Source organism: Styela clava, chromosome 10 (assembly GCF_964204865.1).
Source record: "Styela clava chromosome 10, kaStyClav1.hap1.2, whole genome shotgun sequence".
NCBI lineage: Eukaryota > Metazoa > Chordata > Ascidiacea > Stolidobranchia > Styelidae > Styela > Styela clava.
The window spans coordinates 14,244,865-14,255,577 of record NC_135259.1 but is presented as its reverse complement, the minus strand read 5'-3'; positions in this window follow the sequence as shown (position 1 = coordinate 14,255,577).

The following is a 10,713-nucleotide window of genomic DNA, read 5'->3' as shown; positions in this document are numbered from 1 at the left end:
CTTCTGAAGAGACAAGACGTTCCGAGAAATGAACATCAATTGGATTGTTATGTCATAAACTATGTCAGAGCCAATAGCTCAGGCCTGCACAACATGCGGCCCGCTAGATACTTCTGTGCGGCCCGCGGGTGATTCGGAAACACGCCACTTCTCGGGTCTAACAATCAAAGCCGGCATTGTTATGCAAGCGCGGTGCTACTCTGATCATATTCGAAATCGTGAGATATATGTTTTTCACTAGTTTCACTAAATATCTAACTTTGTGTGAAGTTTGTGTGCCCTTCGCGACCCCCAAAATTCGTCTCTAGACCCCTCGCCCTCCAGTTTGGGAAACCCTGATTTAGATATCTCAGTATTCAGACTGAATCACGCTTAAAACAATATCGGTATACAATCTCACACCCATTAGTTCATATTAGAAACCTCTTAATAACCCCATTTTTTTACTAGCAGTTTATGAAACTGAAGTTTCATTTTTAATTCAAATTCAAAACTTAAAAAACAATTCAGTCATTTATGAATGGTACAAAAATTCTCGCACAAAAGATTTTGCTATTTGCTGTAAAATTTCAAATAAATTAGGCAGATTTTGTAGAAAAATGTAATTTAACAGTCAAAAAAGTACAACAGAGGAAGATCTATTGCTACTAAACGGATTTTTCGTCTACTAGCCTACAATGGAAATATCCAATAACGGTAGATATGACTAAATAAATTGTCATTCATATATTTGGGACGATTTTACAAAACTGAAACTGAGTAAAATATTTCCCTGCACTCAGTTTATTCTGCAACACACAATACTAACTCTAATAAAAAAGAAATATTGGAAATGAAGGGTGCGTTTTCAAGGTAGATGAACCACTAAATACATATTTGCCATCTCATATGCAAAAATACTGTACCTTGTTTTTACTCAAGAAAATAAGATTCTTCATATTTTTAAGTTCCTCAGTAATGAAAGTGTTTCATTAAATTTAACTGTTTTACAATATTATTTTGATTTGTAGTACATCTTGAGAAATATGTATGTGGCAAAGTTTGCGGCCCGCCGGGACTTCAGATTTATGCTTGCGGCCCTCGTGGTAATTTGAGTGTGCAGGCCTGCAATAGCTGAATAACGGCACACAACGGTGCAGACATGCGTCCAAGATTAAGGGTTTGAATATTATCATATCGGAAATTAACAATTTGAATATAAGCGATCGCAGCCTTGACTGCCCAACTGACGGTACATTATAATAGTTTAGGTATTGTTAGATTAATTTGAGGCCGATTTTAATATTTTTTATCACTGATATGTTAACTTTTTCTTATTTTATTCGTGCCTTGGCGGGTCACGAATAAAACGCGGTGGGTCACTTTGTGACTCGCGGTTCAGTGGTTCGCCATATCTGACTTATATGAACAACACATGACAACACGTTTAAGCAGCGTCTAGCTTGGTTAGTACTTGCTTGGGTGACCGGCTGGGGGTACCTGATGTCGGTTTTTTTTTTATTTCAAACTTTCTACCATTCAATAATTACAATCCAACAAAGTATTTTTGATCAAAAATTTTCAAAATCAAAGTTTTTAGATTACAGCCTGAAATTAGCTAGACTAATGTGCCTTCTTCATTAAACTTTGAAAGAATACTTGTTAGAAACACGCCGAAATCTTGCGTGTTCATTTTTGGCATGCTTATCCCACATCTGTAATGTTTGTATGAACTTGTCTCACTTGTTTAACATTTTTCCTGCTTGTCACACACTTTTCTTACTTGAATAACAATTGTACTGTTTGTAAGTAAGTAATATAATAAAAACAAATAAATGTCTGCCAGGTCATTCAAGTGAGTATATTATCATAGAACTCAATTTATTCTGAATAGTCGTTGTTTACAACGTTACGCTTTGTGGTATCTACTGTTGTCGCCGATTGAATATAGTTAGCCGAATAGAAAAATAGATCGGGGTCTGAAACCAGGCTACGTTGTTTACACCCGTTCGCGTCCTAGATTGGAAGTTAAAACGATATTTATCGAAGGACTTGTAGCCATTTTATTTTCTTTGTCTTTGGGTTCGTGTAGTATAGTTATGAGATTATAAATGTTGACAAAACATATATATGACTTACTTCTATCTCGTATCAATTCCTTCGCCATTTATCCCTTAAGTCATTTAAAATCTTAGTTCAATATTTATGAGGCATGGTGCCATTCATATATGAAAAGAAACTTTTGGAGATGAGACTTTGAATATATTTTTATAACTTATTATAACTGTACTTTTTTGTTTACATAGCGAGTTTGGTTTCTTAATGAATCTAGATCGAGACGTCATCACGAAGACACAAAAAACAAAATATTGCTGAAACTGCTTCGGACGCTTCATTATACTTATATTTGTTTACCATTGGAGGCGCTGGTGGTACATATGTTCCAGGTATACATATATAGGCTTTGATATGTTCACATATTTTACCCGTTGTGCATTCATAATATACCGAGCACTAATGACAGTGATATAAAATATACCAAAATCGTAATATTTGCTGGAAAAAATGAAATCAAATCTGTCCCATAAGACATCACCCAAGTTGATGTAGGGAACTCCTGAGACAAGCTAAACGAAGAGCTGAAAATGTTTTCATATGTGGCATATTGCCAAAACGTGGCTTTAGTGAAGGAAATCTGGGGTGTGACAGATTAAATGATGTTATGAAAGAAGAAGCCAAAACTGAAAAAGTTACTTACATCAAAAGGATAGTTTATTTGAAACAGACATGGTACACCTGAGTGATAAAGGGGCAGCCAAAGTGGTGGAAAACATAAGTGAGGTGGTTAACATAAAAATAGGCAAGAGATCACATGATGCCAGCCCATCGCATGACAACAAACACAAAAAGAACGAAGACAACGCATCAAATGATGATCCAACAATTCAGGAAGTAGGACAAGTTGCTAACATTATGCAGCTATCAACAGAGGAATTCAGGAAGAAGAACATTGCAAAAACTCGGCAAACAGTGAGCCGCAGAGAGCGAAGTACAGCAGTCTCAGCATCTCACTTTCACAGCCGACACCTCAATGGACATTTAGAGTGAAGTCATTGAAAAACACATCTTGACACAGTCAAGTCTCAGATATTAAATAACATCCGACATTGTTAACAATTTCAACCTATGAACTGTAGTCAGTAACTATACAATTTACTTGTAATATTTAATTCAATTTTCTAGGGTTCCGTAGCTTGGGGGTTCAGTAGTTTGGGTAGGCCATCATGCATTCTATCACTCTTATGACTTTTAATGTAAATGAGTTTCGACAGAAAGAAAAACTAATTTGGATATCATCAAAAAAGTGGTTCAGATATAATTTTGTTGCAAGAGACACATTGTGAAACCGAATTAGAGGCATTGGACAGATGAGTGGTTAGGGAAAGCAATTTGGACAACTTACTCAAATTTATCGCGTGTTGTAGGTATTTTGTTTTCAAATAAATGGACCAAGATTTAGATTTTCAAGAAATTGATGAATTTGGAAGATTTATCATAATTGACTGGAAATCATTTGGCAAACATTTTATCATAGTTAATGTATATGCACCTAAATCAAATAGAGATAGAGTGGAATTTTTTACATAATTAGACAATAAATTAGAACAAATTATTAGACGCAAAACCACAGACTTACATTTATTTGGGTGGGGAGGGGGGGGGGGACTTTAATTGTGTGCCAAACCAAAAGGATAAATATCCAGAAACAAATTACAAACCAGAAAGTAATACAACAAAGCTCACCAATTCGGTCACAAAATGGGGATTGGTTGATGCAGGGGAAAATATCAAAAACTAACTGGTTTAAAAATTGTGAAAAATCGTCCAAATACTTTTTTTAATTTGAAAAAAGAAAGAGGAAAAGTCAGATTATTTAAAAAAATTAATAACCCAGATGGTAGTGTGACCAATAGCTTTGCGGAAATACAAAACGCGCAAATTCGATTTTACTCTAATCTTTATAAAAAGAACAAAAACGTGAGACTAGATGAACAGAGAGAATTACTGGATAACATGAAAACAAGCATAACACCAGAGAATAAAATTTGTTAGAACACAAAATAACTGCAGAAGAATTAGAAAATGCTATGAATGATTTAAAACTAAACAAGTTACCTGGGGTAGACGGACTCACCAAAGAATTCTATTCGAAATTCTGGAAATCAATCAAACCTATACTAATGATTCTGTTCAAAAGTTACCACAGTCAGAGAGAGCTTTCAAATAATACGAAATTAGAAATAATAACGCTACTACATAAAATAGAGAACAAAAGTAGGTAAAAAATTGGCGATCTATAACTTTATTAACATTTGAGTATAAATTAATCGCAAAAATTCTGCAACTAGACTGAAATATATTTTACCATACCTCATAGACGAGGATCAAAATGCTTGCATTGTGGGTAGATCAATTCATGAAAATCTCATTTCAATCAGAGATGACATTTTCTGGGCAAATAAAAATCATGTACCTTTAGCAGTTATCTTAATAAATCAGGAGAAAGCCTTTGATACAGTAGATAGGGACATATTATTCAAAAATTTTCTTAAAATGGCATTTGGATCATATTTCATCAAATGGATTATAACATTGCACAAACATTCAAGAGCAAAAATAATTTATAATGGGTTTATATCTCAAGACTTCCCACAATATAGAGGTGTGCGCCAAGGATGCCCTTTGGCTCCACTATTTGTTTGTTTCAAATTTATTGGCAACTAACATCAAATTAAATAGTAAAATTATTGGATTTGAAAATTGCTCAAATGAAAGAGAAATAAATAAAGGATATGCCGATGATACCACACTCACTGTTGAGACTCTGTCCTCAATAGATGAGATTTTAATATTTTCGGAAAGTTTCAGATTCGCAACTGGCCCAATACTTAATTAAACGAAATGTAGTATACTTTTGAGTGGAACTGCAAAACTGTGGCCGATAGGTGTTGAATATATAGGAATTGAAGTTAAAAGAGACGAGGTTAAGATTCTTGGCGCTTTTATAGGAAATGGCATATCTTCTAGTGACAGAAACTGGTCCAATGTAGTAAACAGATGGTAATTAATAGATGGAAATGGCGAAATTTGTCGATAATTGGAAGAATTCTGATTACAAAATCTTTACTGCTATCAAAATTAAAGTGTTTTAGTTAAATACGAATTTATTCCCGAAATATGGATAACCAAAATCGAATCAATCGTTTATAAATTAATTTGGAATGACAAGCCTCAGTTAGTTAATAGAAATATAGTAAGTGCTGATTTTTATCAAGGAGGTTTGAAAATTCTCGATTTGAGGAGTCAAATTAATGCGATCCAAGTACAGTGGGTCTGGATCAAACAACAAAGAAATATAAAGATTCCAAACTTTTACACTAGTAATATAAATACTTTTAAAGATATAGAACTAATGAGAAGTGATCCAACTAACATTGTTGAAATTGGACAAGAAATACTTTGGTATAAATAATCAATAGTAGATGATGATGGCAATACTCTGGAAGCCAAACCAAAATGGGTTGAAGTTCATGTAATAAGCGTGGCAGATGTAATTAACACAAGTACCTGCAATTTGGCAGCAAAAATCTATCATTCTATTGAATCATCATCAATAAGTCATAAGCGGAAAGAAAACCTATTTAAAACCTGCTGTAGGAAACTACAGCAAATTGGAAAATGCATACCATTCATGGGATGGGAAGAAACTTTGGCACAAAATCAGAATTCAGGGGAAATGAAAATCCCAATCCAACGATTTATTGTTTCAAATGATTTAACCACCAAACAAATGCATAAATAAGTAGAAGCAAACAGAAGACAAAATTTGTTTGAATCTCAATCAGAGTATATCAAATCAAAATATTTTTCGACAAAACCAATTAATTGGGGAAAAATTTGGCAAACTTCACTATCAAACAAATGCAACAAGTTTAATTGGAAGTTATTGCAAAATGTCTTACCCACAGCTGATAAAACAAAATACTGGTTTGATGACGAACCAGGTACATGTGTTTTATGTAATTATGGCATTGAAGAAACAAGTTTTCATTCATTTTTCACATGTGAATGGGCCAGGGATTTTGGGAATAGTGTGAATTGGATTCATTTAATCTAGATCAAATAATAGCGAATGGTATAAACTCTCAGTCAAAATTGTTAACTGCATTATGTGGTAAATATGCTATTTGGACATATAGAAATTCTGTCAAATATGATGAAATTGACATATTTAAAAGTAGTATGAGAATACTGTACAAGTGCAAATTAATTGAGACTTTGAAACAGATGACCAGTGCTCAAAGAGAGGAATTATTTTATTTTGAACACATGGTTGATCTCATACACAAATCTGTTATGCCATAATTGTAACAAATCGAACAAAAATATTACTGTATTGCAAATCTCTTTATTTCATATTCAATAAACCTTATTATTGAAAACTCAGATATGCTGAAAAATGTTTCTGTTCAGGTGTATATACTTCATGCATTGGGGCGATGACATTTGTTTGCATATATGAGTAGAGTATTATGTGTATTCATTTTAAAATGTTTTGTTTACATGCCTAATTCATAAACTAAAATACATCTAATCTTTAAACGGTATACTACAAATAACAACAAGGAAAATCAAAAGAGACAATTTGATAGCGAAATTAAACTAGAATATCTAAATCAATTGGCCCTTGATGTAAAATGATGATTGGGTAATATGTTTTTGTTTGAATAATTTTTGTTATTCTTATTAAGGATTTATAAAATTTTGTTTTCCTGTTTTTTCTATGCAAATGTTTATTTTCTTGAAATGGAATCTAATCATCAAATTTGGATGGGAACTAATCATATTTTAATTTGATCAATTGAAAAATATATATATATACCGTGCGCTTTCGCTGCGCGTGGCGCTCCAAAATCCTTGATTCGACCTTCTCGGGATTTTAGGATTGCAGATTTGTTGTGCGAGGTTTTAATTGTTTTTTTGATTTATTGAGAATTATTAACAACAACCTAATTTTACTAAACTGTGCCCAATCAACTGTCGATTGATATGTAAGCTGAAAGCTACACTGTCATGTAAGTATTTCAAATTAATATTGTTATATTTAGGGAGTATTCCGGCTGTAGAGTATGAAACTGTTATTTTATTGAACTACCCTGTGTGTGTTTATTTCAGTTCAGTTCTAATTCACATAATTTTGCTAAGGTCACAATTTTAATTGTCGCTATATCTTTTGTTAGCACATCGACTGTTGTAGAATTTTTATAGAAAATGGCTACAGATTGGACCTAAATGTGAAGGGTCTAAAGCAGGGGTCGGAAACCTACGGCCCGCGGAGCAACATAATCCGGCCCGCGACGCTTCACTGAATTATAGTAACAAGTGAGTCTATAAACACAGCTTCTTTGACAATAATATGGCCCGCGAAGCCTATAATTTAAATATATTTAGACAAACGCAACAAAACACAGAAAAGTTGCTAAGTGGCACAGAAAATATTCAAATGGTCAGTATTCGCGCGCTGCTCAAAATTGAACTTCTGATCTATGTGAAAAATGTGATTCGTGGGCCATCCGTTCGGCTTTTCTAAAAATATTTGCGGCCCGCCAATGATTTGCAACCTTTGATTTTTGGCCCGCGAACGACAAAAGGTGAATCTGATTTCACCGAATAATTTGCACCTTTAATCGAAGATACGAAAGCTTTGTCAATCATGAAGAATTCATTACGGATAGTCGATGGTCACTGTCAAATGAGGTTACCATGGAAATGTGAACAGCCGCAATTCACACAGAGTTATAAATTTGCAAAGAAACGACTTGATTATTTAAAGAGAAAATTTCGACGTGATTCATAATATTTTGGAAAATACAAAAAAAAAATAATTCATGAATATATTGACAATGATTACGCTAAGAAAATACCTGAAGACCATGTTCCATCTGATGCAAAAAAGAGATTTCTCGATAAAAAATCTTTTTGTATTTTCACATGCGTGTCTTCTCGTGCTGTTCATCTCGAAGTTTCACATTTTATGGAGACCAATTCGTTTGGTTTGGCACACAATTAAAGTCCCCCCCCCCCCCCCCCCCCACCCAAATAAATGTAAGTCTGTGGTTTTGCGTCTAATAATTTGTTCTAATTTATTGTCTAATTATGTAAAAAATTCCACTCTATCTCTATTTGATTTAGGTGCATATACATTAACTATGATAAAATGTTTGCCAAATGATTTCCAGTCAATTATGATAAATCTTACAAATTCATCAATTTCTTGAAAATCTAAATCTTGGTCCATTTATTTGAAAACAAAATACCTACAACACGCGATAAATTTGAGTAAGTTGTCCAAATTGCTTTCCCTAACCACTCATCTGTCCAATGCCTCTAATTCGGTTTCACAATGTGTCTCTTGCAACAAAATTATATCTGAACCACTTTTTTGATGATATCCAATGATGTCTTATGGGACAGATTTGATTTCATTTTTTCCAGCAAATATTACGATTTTGGTATATGTTATATCACTGTCATTAGCGCTCGGTATATTATGAATGCACAACGGGTAAAATATGTGAACATATCAAAGCCTATATATGTATACCTGGAACATATGTACCACCAGCGCCTCCAATGGTAAACAAATATAAGTATAATGAAGCGTCCGAAGCAGTTTCAGCAATATTTTGTTTTTTGTGTCTTCGTGATGACGTCTCGATCTAGATTCATTAAGGAACCAAACTCGCTATGTAAACAAAAAAGTACAGTTATAATAAGTTATAAAAATATATTCAAAGTCTCATCTCCAAAAGTTTCTTTTCATATATGAATGGCACCATGCCTCATAAATATTGAACTAAGATTTTAAATGACTTAAGGGATAAATGGCGAAGGAATTGATACGAGATAGAAGTAAGTCATATATATGTTTTGTCAACATTTATAATCTCATAACTATACTACACGAACCCAAAGACAAAGAAAATAAAATGGCTACAAGTCCTTCGATAAATATCGTTTTAACTTCCAATCTAGGACGCGAACGGGTGTAAACAACGTAGCCTGGTTTCAGACCCCGATCTATTTTTCTATTCGGCTAACTATATTCAATCGGCGGCAACAGTAGATACCACAAAGCGTAACGTTGTAAACAACGACTATTCAGAATAAATTGAGTTCTATGATAATATACTCACTTGAATGACCTGGCAGACATTTATTTGTTTTTATAATATTACTTACTTACAAACAGTACAATTGTTATTCAAGTAAGAAAAGTGTGTGACAAGCAGGAAAAATGTTAAACAAGTGAGACAAGTTCATACAAACATTACAGATGTGGGATAAGCATGCCAAAAATGAACACGCAAGATTTCGGCGTGTTTCTAACAAGTATTCTTTCAAAGTTTAATGAAGAAGGCACATTAGTCTAGCTAATTTCAGGCTGTAATCTAAAAACTTTGATTTTGAAAATTTTTGATCAAAAATACTTTGTTGGATTGTAATTATTGAATGGTAGAAAGTTTGAAATAAAAAAAAAAAACCGACATCAGGTACCCCCAGCCGGTCACCCAAGCAAGTACTAACCAAGCTAGACGCTGCTTAAACGTGTTGTCATGTGTTGTTCATATACGTCAGATATGGCGAACCACTGACCCGCGAGTCACAAAGTGACCCACCGCGTTTTATTCGTGACCCGCCAAGGCACGAATAAAATAAGAAAAAGTTAACATATCAGTGATAAAAAATATTAAAATCGGCCTCAAATTAATCTAACAATACCTAAACTATTATAATGTACCGTCAGTTGGGCAGTCAAGGCTGCGATCGCTTATATTCAAATTGTTAATTTCCGATATGATAATATTCAAACCCTTAATCTTGGACGCATGTCTGCACCGTTGTGTGCCGTTATTCAGCTATTGCAGGCCTGCACACTCAAATTACCACGAGGGCCGCAAGCATAAATCTGAAGTCCCGGCGGGCCGCAAACTTTGCCACATACATATTTCTCAAGATGTACTACAAATCAAAATAATATTGTAAAACAGTTAAATTTAATGAAACACTTTCATTACTGAGGAACTTAAAAATATGAAGAATCTTATTTTCTTGAGTAAAAACAAGGTACAGTATTTTTGCATATGAGATGGCAAATATGTATTTAGTGGTTCATCTACCTTGAAAACGCACCCTTCATTTCCAATATTTCTTTTTTATTAGAGTTAGTATTGTGTGTTGCAGAATAAACTGAGTGCAGGGAAATATTTTACTCAGTTTCAGTTTTGTAAAATCGTCCCAAATATATGAATGACAATTTATTTAGTCATATCTACCGTTATTGGATATTTCCATTGTAGGCTAGTAGACGAAAAATCCGTTTAGTAGCAATAGATCTTCCTCTGTTGTACTTTTTTGACTGTTAAATTACATTTTTCTACAAAATCTGCCTAATTTATTTGAAATTTTACAGCAAATAGCAAAATCTTTTGTGCGAGAATTTTTGTACCATTCATAAATGACTGAATTGTTTTTTAAGTTTTGAATTTGAATTAAAAATGAAACTTCAGTTTCATAAACTGCTAGTAAAAAAATGGGGTTATTAAGAGGTTTCTAATATGAACTAATGGGTGTGAGATTGTATACCGATATTGTTTTAAGCGTGATTCAGTC